Source organism: Vicia villosa, linkage group LG2 (assembly GCF_029867415.1).
Source record: "Vicia villosa cultivar HV-30 ecotype Madison, WI linkage group LG2, Vvil1.0, whole genome shotgun sequence".
In the NCBI taxonomy this organism is placed as follows: Eukaryota; Viridiplantae; Streptophyta; class Magnoliopsida; order Fabales; family Fabaceae; genus Vicia; species Vicia villosa.
In genome coordinates this window covers 1,292,567-1,303,256 of record NC_081181.1, presented here as the reverse complement: position 1 = coordinate 1,303,256, position 10,690 = coordinate 1,292,567, and the positions used below count along the sequence as shown (strand labels likewise).

Here is a 10,690-nt window from a genome sequence, read left to right as displayed (position 1 = left end):
CATTATAGCTCGACCTTTGACTCGTCATCATGTTTTACCCTTTTCATTCGCGCGCAATCACATTAAGCCCATTATCTTGACACGCACATAGTAGAGTAGTCAGTTAGTGACTATGAGCCTTCTTATGGAGTTCTGGCACAATTATGTGGTATACTCCTTAGCACTCATTTGAGGATTGTGGGGAATAGGACAGTAGTCCTTCCTACCAAGTTCAGTACCAGATGACTTCTGAACCAATCAACAATGAGTTTTTAAATTCTTTGTATTTGAGAATTGCGACCGTTAGGTTAAATGATCTTGTGAGGATCACCTTACTTAGTAGGCACATTTCTTACTATGGTTAAGCACATAATTATTATTATGAGGATCATACACTTATATTCATCGACTCTCTGCGTAGTTGGTATCTAAGACGGTGCCGACTGCTAGAATAAACTACTAAGGGTTACTTCAAAAATTAAAGTCGATGGTTTCGGTATAAAGGGTATTCAAATCGGTTACGCATACTTGGGGATTTTAGAGTGTAGGGACAATAAGGATATTGACTAAAATCTTAGCCAATTGCTATGCGTTTGGTGTTTAAGTAGCTTCGTATTTCTCGAACGTGTGGGGTTTTTGCGTTTATCGTTTAAGAGCAAAAAATTTTGTTATGGCTCAAGAAAATGGAAGAAATTGAAATAACTACGGAATTATAAAGATAACACTTGAAATTCCATAAATATTCTTTATTGAATTAGAAAAAACATTACAAGGAAGGGAAATAAAACTAGAAAAAGGAAAGGAAAATAAACTAAAGCAAGTAATGCGACTCCCCCAGACTTAGATGATGCAGTGTCCTCAATGCATGAGAACTACTCCTCAATGTTGCGGTTGCGAGAACTGCTTGCGCCTCTTGTACGAACACGACGACGTCTATCAGTAGGAGAGCCATTCACACGAATGTTAAGATCATGCAATTGTGTAGCAATTTCAGTGTATTGGCCTTCGTTCCTAATAGCATAGGCATGGTGCTCCTGTTGCATCTCTCGAATAAGTCTCAGTGTTTCATTTTGATTTGTCTGCATAGCTTGAAATAGGTGGTCTTGTCGTTGAATTACTGCATACATGGCATCAAGAGTGATAGGCGGAGGGTTGTTTTGAGGAGGTTGGTTGTCATCAGCTTGTCCTTGGTTGAGTTCTTCTTCATTTGCATCCACAGGTTCATTAGGATGATCAGGTTGGTTTTTTATAATTATATTTATAATAATAAATATAATTATAAAAAGGAATATTTTCTCAATTTAAGATAGCAGTTATAATTATAGTAATTATTATAAGATGTATGAAAAAGTAAAAAAAATGATTAAAATTAAAATAATGAAAAATAGAATAGAATGTTTAAATGAAAATAAAAGATTAAAAATAAAAATAAATTAAAATAGAAGAATAAATAAATGTGGGTTGTCTCCCACCAAGCGCTTTGTTTTATGTCGTAAGCTCGACGATTTTAAAAATAGAAAACTATTTTTTCAAATGAGCGGGCAGCTCGTCAAGTTTAAAAACTTCGATGTTTTCATCGTGTTCGAGATGATGGTAATACTTTAGACGTTGCCCATTTACGACAAAAGGCTTTATGGTTTCTCCTTTGATTTCTATCGCTCCACTCGGAAATATGTTAGTTATTTCGAAAGGGCCAGACCATCTAGATCGTAACTTACCAGGAAATAATTTTAGTCTAGAATTAAATAAAAGTACTTTATCGCCTATGCTAAAATTTTTCCTAGATATACGCTTGTCGTGCCATTTTTTCGTTCTCTCTTTATAGATTTTGGCGTTTTCATAAGCGTCTTGTCTAAGTTATTCTAATTCGTTTATGTCAAGAAGTCGTTTCTCACCAGCGGCAGTGTAGTTTAGGTTTAAGTTTTTAATGGCCCAATAGGCTTTATGTTCTAACTCTACCGGTAGGTGGCATGATTTTCCATAAACGAGTTTGAATGGGGTAGTTCCTATTGGAGTTTTGAAAGCTGTTCTATAAGCCCATAAAGCTTCGTTTAGCTTGGTTGACCAATCTTTCCTAGATATAGCAACAGTTTTCTCCAATATTTGTTTTATTTCGCGGTTAGATACTTCTACTTGTCCGCTTGTTTGTGGATGGTATGGTGTAGCTATTCGATGATTTACTCCATATTTTCGAAGGAGTTTCTCAAGTATTCTTGAAATGAAATGGGAACCACCATCGCTAATTACCAATCTTGGTACACCGAACCTAGGAAAGATGACGTTTTTAAATAGTTTGGTGACTACTCGTGTATCGTTTGTAGGAGAAGCGACAGCCTCTATCCATTTTGAAACGTAATCGACGGCTACGAGTATATATTGATTTCCAAACGACGATGGAAACGGACCCATAAAGTCTATTCCCCAGACGTCAAATATTTCTACTTCAAGAATGCCTTTTTGAGGCATTTCATCACGTCTCGAAATATTTCCGGTTCGTTGGCATCTATCACAGTTTATTACAGCAAAGTAAACGTCTTTCCACAGGTTAGGCCAGAAAAGTCCAGATTGAAGGATTTTGGCGCAGGTTCTAGATGTGCTATGGTGTCCTCCACACGGTGCAGAATGGCAGTGTGTTATTATACTTCCTATTTCTTCTTCAGGTACACAACGTCTAAAGATCCCATCGGGGCCTCTTTTGAACAGGAGTGGGTCGTCCCAATAGTAATGTTTTAGGTCGTGGAAGAATTTCTTCTTCTGTTGGTAACTTAGATCAGGAGGAAGCACACCAGCAGCTAGGTAGTTTACGTAATCTGCATACCAAGGTGTATTAGAGCGGGCTAAAGCTATTTCAGCTAAGTTGTTGGTTTCAGTGTTTGGATGGTATGGTTCGAATTCATTTGCTTCTAATTGAGCAATGAGTCTTTCATAAGGGAAATCGTTGTCAATTGGTACTTGTTCGGGTTTTAGATTTTCCAATCGAGAGAGGTGATCTGCTACGACATTTTCAGTACCCTTTTTATCTTTAATTTCTAGGTCGAACTCTTGTAGCAACAAAATCCATCTCAAAAGTCTTGGTTTGGCATCCTTTTTGGTTAGGAGGTACCTAATGGCGGCATGGTCAGTGTATATGATTATCTTGGCTCCTACCAGGTAAGAACGGAACTTGTCTAGTGCAAATACGACAGCTAATAATTCTTTTTCTGTCGTGGCATAATTCATTTGAGCTTCGTCTAGGGTTCTACTCGCATAGTATATGACATGTAGTTTCTTATCCTTTCTTTGCCCTAGAACGGCTCCTACAGCATAATCGCTCGCGTCGCACATTATTTCGAAAGGCTCATTCCAGTCGGGAGGTTGCATAATTGGCGCAGAGATTGATGCTCGTTTAAGCGTATGAAATGCTTCAGTGCATTTATCGGTAAAAATGAATTCAGCGTCTTTCATTAGTAGTTCAGTTAAGGGTTTTGTAATTTTAGAGAAATCCTTAATGAAACGTCGGTAAAAACCAGCGTGTCCTAGAAAACTTCTTATTTCTCTAACGGTTTTGGGAGGTTGAAGGTTTTCGATAATTTCAATTTTGGCTTTATCTACTTTGATCCCTCTATCGGATACGATGTGTCCAAGTACAATTCCTTGTCGAACCATGAAATGGCATTTTTCCCAATTAAGGACTAGGTTTACGCTTACGCATCGTTTAAGTACCAGTTCAAGGTTCTCTAAACATGTTTCGAAACTTCCTCCACAGACAGAGAAGTCGTCCATAAAGACCTCCATTATTCCATCTAGGAAGTCGGCAAATATTGCCATCATGCATCTTTGGAAGGTCGCGGGTGCATTGTAAAGCCCAAAAGGCATTCGTCTATAAGCGAATGTACCATAGGGACAGGTAAACGTGGTATTCTCTTGGTCGTTAGGGTGGATAGGAATTTGGAAAAATCCGGAGTATCCATCCAGATAGCAGAAATGCGAGTGTTTAGCTAGGCGTTCGAGCATCTGATCTATGAAAGGTAAAGGGAAATGGTCTTTTCGGGTAGCTTTGTTTAACTTCCTATAGTCAATGCACATTCTCCATCCAGTTTGGGTACGGTGTGCTACAGATTCGCCTTTAGCGTTAGTGATTACAGTAACTCCTCCTTTCTTTGGTACGACGTGAACAGGGCTAACCCATTTACTATCGGATATAGGATATATTATTCCGGCTTCTAGTAGTTTATGGATTTCCTTTTTAACCACATCGCTCATAATAGGATTTATCCGCCTTTGATGTTCTCTAGATGTTTTACAGTCGTCTTCAAACATAATACGGTGCATACAGAGGGAAGGACTTATTCCTTTCAAATCTGATATGTTATATCCTAAAGCGGTTGGGTATTTTCTTAGGACAGTAAGTAATTTTACAGTTTCGGTTTGTCCTAAGTTGGCGTTCACTATAACAGGTCGATTTAGTTCCTCGTCTAGGAATTCGTATCTAAGATCAGTAGGTAGTGTTTTCAGTTCTATAGCAGGTTTCTTCGGTCCAGGTATAGGATCAGGAGTAAGTGCCAAGCATTCACTCAAGTGGTTATTTTGATATTCCCCACGCCAGTTGTCATCTTCAAGGATTGGCGGTATAGGAATTTTTAGGATCTCGGTTTCCTTATTTGGCTCGGATTGTATTTCATTAACACACTCGTCGATTATGTCAGTAGAACAGCATGTGTCAATTATAGAAGGTGCTTTTAGGAATTGGGAAAGGATAAATTCTATTTTCTCTTCTCCTACTTCGAAAGTAAGCTTTCCTCGCTTTACGTCTATAATTGCACCAGCGGTTGCTAAAAATGGTCTTCCTAATATGATTGGAATGTTAGAATCTTCTTGGATATCCATAATGATGAAATCAGTTGGGATGTAGAATTGACCTACACGAACAGGGATATTCTCTAACATTCCTACAGGGTATTTTACTGAACGGTCTGCTAGTTGAAGAGACATTCTCGTTGCTTTAAGCTCACCTAGATTTAGTTTCTTACAGGTTGAAAGAGGCATCAAACTAACACTAGCTCCTAAATCGCACAAGGCCTTCTCTATAATGGTTTTACCTATTACGCAGGGTATAGAGAAACTACCAGGGTCTTTCAGTTTTGGAGGCATGTTATTTTGGATGATAGCGCTACATTCAGCGGTAAGCGTCACGGTTTCGTTATCCTCGAGTTTCTTTTTGTTTGATAAGATTTCTTTCAGAAATTTAGCGTACGAAGGCATTTCAGTTATGGCTTCTGTGAATGGTATGGTTATGTTTAATTGTTTCAGAAGTTCTACAAATCTTTTAAATTGTGCTTCGGTTTTTGATTTAGCTAATCTCTGAGGATAAGGAATTGGCGGCTTATAAGGTGGTGGTGGAAGATAAGGTTTTTCCTTTTCAGATTCCACTTCGTTATTGTTCTCTTTAGTCTTAGCAGTTTGGTCATCATTTGATGTCTTTTGGGTTTCCTTTGGCTCTTGTTGTGACATGGGTACGTTTTGAGTTCTAGGATCAATGGGTCCATCGTAATTCGTTCCACTTCGTAGTGTTATTGCGTTCGCATGTCCTTTAGGATTAGGTTGTGGTTGAGCAGGAAACGTGCCAGCAGGGGCAGCGGTAGGTGCTTGTTGTTGAGCTACTTGTGAGATTTGAGTTTCTAGCATTTTGTTATGCGTAGCTAAAGCATCTACTTTGTTCGATAGTTGTTTTAGTTGCTCGCTATTGTGAATGTTTTGATTCAGGAAGTCTTTGTTGGTTTGTTGTTGGGAAGCTATAAAGTTTTCCATCATGATTTCTAGATTCGACTTCCTAGGGGTGTTTTGAGCAGCTACAGGCGCTTTTTGGTAGCCAGGTGGTACAACAGGTGCTTGTCCAGGTGTGTACAACGCATTGTTGTTTTTATAGGAAAAGTTCGGATGGTTCTTCCATCCAGGGTTGTACGTGTTAGAATAAGGGTTTCCTTGAGCATAGTTTACTTGATCAGATGGGGCTCCAGTCAAGAGTTGACATTCGGCAACTACATGTCCAGTCAATCCACAGATCTCGCAGTTAGGTGTTACAGCAGCAGCGGTGGCTGAAGGAGTGATGGTTAAGTTCTCGATCTTTTGAGTTAAAGCGTCTACTTTCGCATTAACGCGGTCTAGACCACTTATTTCGTACATTCCTCCTTTGGTTTGGGCTTTCTCTAGAGCGGCTCGTTCTCCACCCCATTTGTAATGGTTTTGTGCCATGTTCTCTATGAGGTTATATGCTTCATCATGAGGCTTGTCCATTAATGCTCCGCCAGCAGCGGCATCTATAGTCATTTTAGTGTTATATAAGAGACCACCATAGAAAGTATGGATGATCAGCCATGGTTCGAGTCCATGATGAGGGCATAGTCTAAGCATGTCCTTATAACGTTCCCAAGCTTCGAAGAGTGATTCGTTATCTTTCTGGGTAAATCCGTTGATTTGACCTCTGAGCATAGCAGTTTTGCTAGGCGGGAAGTATCTCGCTAAGAATACTCTCTTCAATGCGTCCCATGTGGTTATGGAATTTGAAGGCAGGGATTGAAGCCACGCTCTAGCTCTATCTCTCAAGGAGAAAGGAAAGAGACGTAATCGAATAGCTTCGGAACTAACGTTGTTAGCTTTGACGGTGTCGGCGTATTGCACGAACACAGATAAATGGAGGTTAGGGTCGTCTACAGGGCTTCCAGAGAATTGATTCTGTTGAACAGCTTGGACCAGTGAAGGCTTCAGTTCGAAATTGTTTGCCTCAATCGCAGGTGGTGCGATACTTGAGTGGGGTTCAGCGCGCGAAGGAGCGGCATAGTCTCTAAGAGGACGAGGAGCAGCCATCTCTAACTTTGGGGTGAATTGATTAATTTGATCAGTAAAAGTCAATTCCTGATTAATCGGAATTGGGTCTACTTCGGGAAGATTGCGAGCTCGACGTTTGACGTTAATGAAACGTTCGATCTCGTTAATTCGTTGTATCAAATCTCCTCCTTGTGAACGAGTATTTGGCATACAATCGTTCAGAAAGAAAGGGAAGAATTGTCCTAGTCTCTACGGTGTAACAGTGAGTTACGATATCGACTTAAATAGTCCCCGGCAACGGCGCCAAAAACTTGATCCCGACTTTACGTGTCTATAAATCTGATGACTGCAAGTGCACAGTCGTGTCGTGTAGTTTTAAAAGATATCGAATCCACAGGGACTATGAATCGATCTACCGTTATCTAAGGTTACTATGTAAAGCTAGGGCTACTAAAATTTTGATTGTTCCTAAGGGAGAGTGATTGTGAGGAATAAAGAATATAATAAAAGACAGGTATCAGTATGTATTTCGTTTAACTTAAGGTAATCCGAAGGTCCATTGGCTTTTGCATAATTAAATTAAAAATCTTTACTAATTCAATTGATTAAAAATCCTCGTCTCAAACTTTCGCTCTGTTGATTCAGATTACTATCCTAATCCTAATGTACGCTTTCGCCATCCCATTAGATTTTAGAAGAGCTTTTTGGAAACAACGTAATTAATAAAATGCCTATTTTATGAAGTTGTTATCTATTTAAATCTCCTAATCTCAAACTTTCGCTCTGTTGACTCGGAGCAAGCTAATATCCCTAACGTACGCTTTCGTCATCCCGCTCGGGTGTAAAAACAATTTTTGAAAATAAATAAGTCCCAATTAGTTTTAATACGCTTTCGCCATCCTTAAAACTAATGTCCTATGTCTACTATCTGGTTAACGATCTCAAACTTTCGCTCTATTGATTTTAACCTTTGACCGTCTTAACCCCTCAAACTTTCGCTCTATTGGTTTTAAGACTTATAATTAAATTAGACATATAAACCAAAAATAAGTGATATTTAATAAAACATAATTAAGCCAATTTATTTCGGATCCCACGGTTAACTTACTCTACATACCGACACCTTAGTAATTTAGCCAGACATATTAATACGGTTAAACATGCATAAATAGATTCGGTTTATAGTAATAGGCATGTTAATAGGCATACAATATATCATGCAAATAAATATATAAATAAGGCGGTAACTATTAAACCTGAATTAAATAAATGGCAAATAAATCTTCAAGTATCGAACCTCCACCACAGGTTGGCTGGATCGTTCTTCGGAATTTAAACGGACGAAAAATAAAACAAGGAAATAAAAACGATAAATCTAACGTAAGGCTAGATTTATAAAAAGTTCACAACAATTTCCGATGTAGAAATCGTTGTGAGAAAATAAGTGTTTGAATGAAAGCAGAATGAAAATACGGTTCGCGGTACAATTTTGGCAGCACTTCGTTAGCAGAAAATCGGACAGGTTGAAGTGAAGTATCTGCCTCTATTTATAGGCGAGGCTTTGCAGTTGAAATCCGAGAATTTAGGGAGCTTTTCTGACTGGGACTTGGAGACGTGCGTCTCCGATTCTTCAGGGAGACTGGGTGCGTGACTTGAGACGTGCGTCTCAAGTGGAGAATCTTTAGGGAAGTGGAGACGTGCGTCTCCCTTCTGCTGAGGTGGCATAGACGTGCGTCTCTGCCTAGTTGTGTGGCTTGGGTTAGTTTCCTTCGTGGGCTGGATTTCTTCATTGGGTCTTTGGGTCTCTTTCAGCACGCTTGGGCCTTATTTGCACCCCTCTTTCGCTTCAGCACTCCTTTTTCATCTTTTAGGCATAGAAAGGGTTCGTTTTAGCTCCATTTCTTCTCTTTTTCACAATTAGTCATAATAAGAGTGTAAAACCTGAAAAAAAGCAAAAACTCGCGTAATATCATAATAAATCAATATAATAAACGGAAAATGCTATAAATATCTATGGATTTCAAGCTAAATATACGATATAAAATCGTGTTATCAAAGGGTGATGCATTGGGCTGGTTTAAGTGGATGCACCAGAACCAGTTTTTAACAGATTGGTACTCTTTTAAAAGGGCATTAAAATTACGATTTGGTCCCTCTACTTTTGAAAACCATCAGGCAGAATTATTTAAGCTAAAACAAGTGGGTACTGTTGCTGAATATCAATCAAAATTTGAACAACTCGGAAATCAAGTTGTTGGTTTACCCCCGACGCAATCTTAAATTGCTTTATTTCTGGTTTATCCCAAGAAATTCATAATGAAATTGCCATCCACAAATCTACCACGTTTCCCCAAGCTATCGGTTTAGCTAAATTAATTGAAGCTAAATTGAAAGATTCTAAATCCAAATTTTCAAAACCATACAATACCCAATATCAAAAGCCCAATTCAATTTTTTCAACCCAACCAAAAATCCAGACTCAGCCCCTTACCACTACAATTCAGTCCGCCCCCATCCCCAAAACAGCTTTACCCAACAGCCAGCAAAGGCTCCCCATCAAACGTTTATCCCAATCCCAAATACAAGAGCGGAGAGCTCAAGGTTTGTGTTTTAATTGTGATGAAAAGTTTATTCCGGGCCATAAATTTTCTGCGGGACGTTTTCTAATTCTGTTGGCAGAAGATGAAATTGTGGATGCACAAATTGATGAGGACCTCCCTGAGCCCACAGTTCAAACAGAATTGGGGGATACTTATTTCCAATTATCTCCCCAAGCCCTAACAGGATCTTTTTCCCCCCAAACTCTCAAATTTAAAGGATCTATTGGTGGCTTAAGTGTCATGGTGCTAGTGGATACAGGCAGCACACACAATATTCTACAGCCAAGGATTGCCCACCATCTTAATTTGACAACTACACCTATTCCCCATTTTTCTGTTATGGTTGACAATGGATCCCACTTACAATATGAAGGGATTTGCAATGATGTTAAAATTATCCTACAAGATAAACCTTTTACCCTACCTTTCTACTTGTTGCCTATAGAAGGTGCTGACGTTGTTTTGGGTATGGCCACCCAATTGCTTTCTTCAGCAAGAAAATGTGCCCTCGAATGCAAGCCGCTTCAGTCTACGTCCGTGAAATGTTCGCTGTTACAGAAGTAGTAAAAAAGTAGCGTCAATACTTAATTGGACAACATTTTCACATATACACAGATCAAAAGAGTTTACGTAATCTGCTGCTCCAGAAGATTCAAACACCAGAGCAACAGAAATGGGCAGCAAAATTACAAGGGTTTAACTTTGAGATTTTTTACAAACCTGGAAAATCAAACTTGGTTGCCGACGCACTGAGTCGAAAGTATACGGATACTGAAGCTATGCTGCTGGCAATCTCTTCTCCTATTCCAAATCTCCTCTCAACCTTGAGTGTTCTCTATGAAAAAGATAAAGCAGGATAAGAGATGGTCACTACTCTTACAAGCCAGAATCAGACAGATTACAAGTTTTCTAATGGCTTACTTCTATACAAAGACAAGATCTTCATACCTGATTTAGAACACCTGCGTCACAACATTCTTACAGAGTTCCACGCCACACCTATTGCAGGACACTCAGGACTGAAGGCAACACTAGCCCGAATCTCCACATCTTTCTGTTGGCCAGGTATCTATGAGGAAACCAGAACCCTTGTTAAACAGTGCAGTGAGTGTCAGCACAACAAATATCTGACTCAAAAGAAGAAGGGTTTATTGCAACCATTACCTGTCCCAAAACAAGTGTGGGAGGATATCTCCATGGACTTCATAAATCATTTGCCGAACTCCTTTGGTCACACTACCATCTGGGTTATATGCGACTGTCTCACAAAATCCGCTCATTTTATTGCTATGCCCTCTCATTTTAAC

The 10,690-nt window shown here is 39.2% G+C and overlaps 1 non-coding gene across 1 annotated transcript; it reads left to right on the top strand.

Moving 5' to 3' along the window:
* The first annotated feature begins 6,340 nt into the window (after nt 1-6,340).
* Nucleotides 6,341-6,447, top strand: LOC131654280 (small nucleolar RNA R71). Its single transcript, XR_009299322.1, has one exon. It is a non-coding gene; the product is annotated as a small nucleolar RNA R71 (small nucleolar RNA).
* The last annotated feature ends 4,243 nt before the right edge of the window (nt 6,448-10,690 follow it).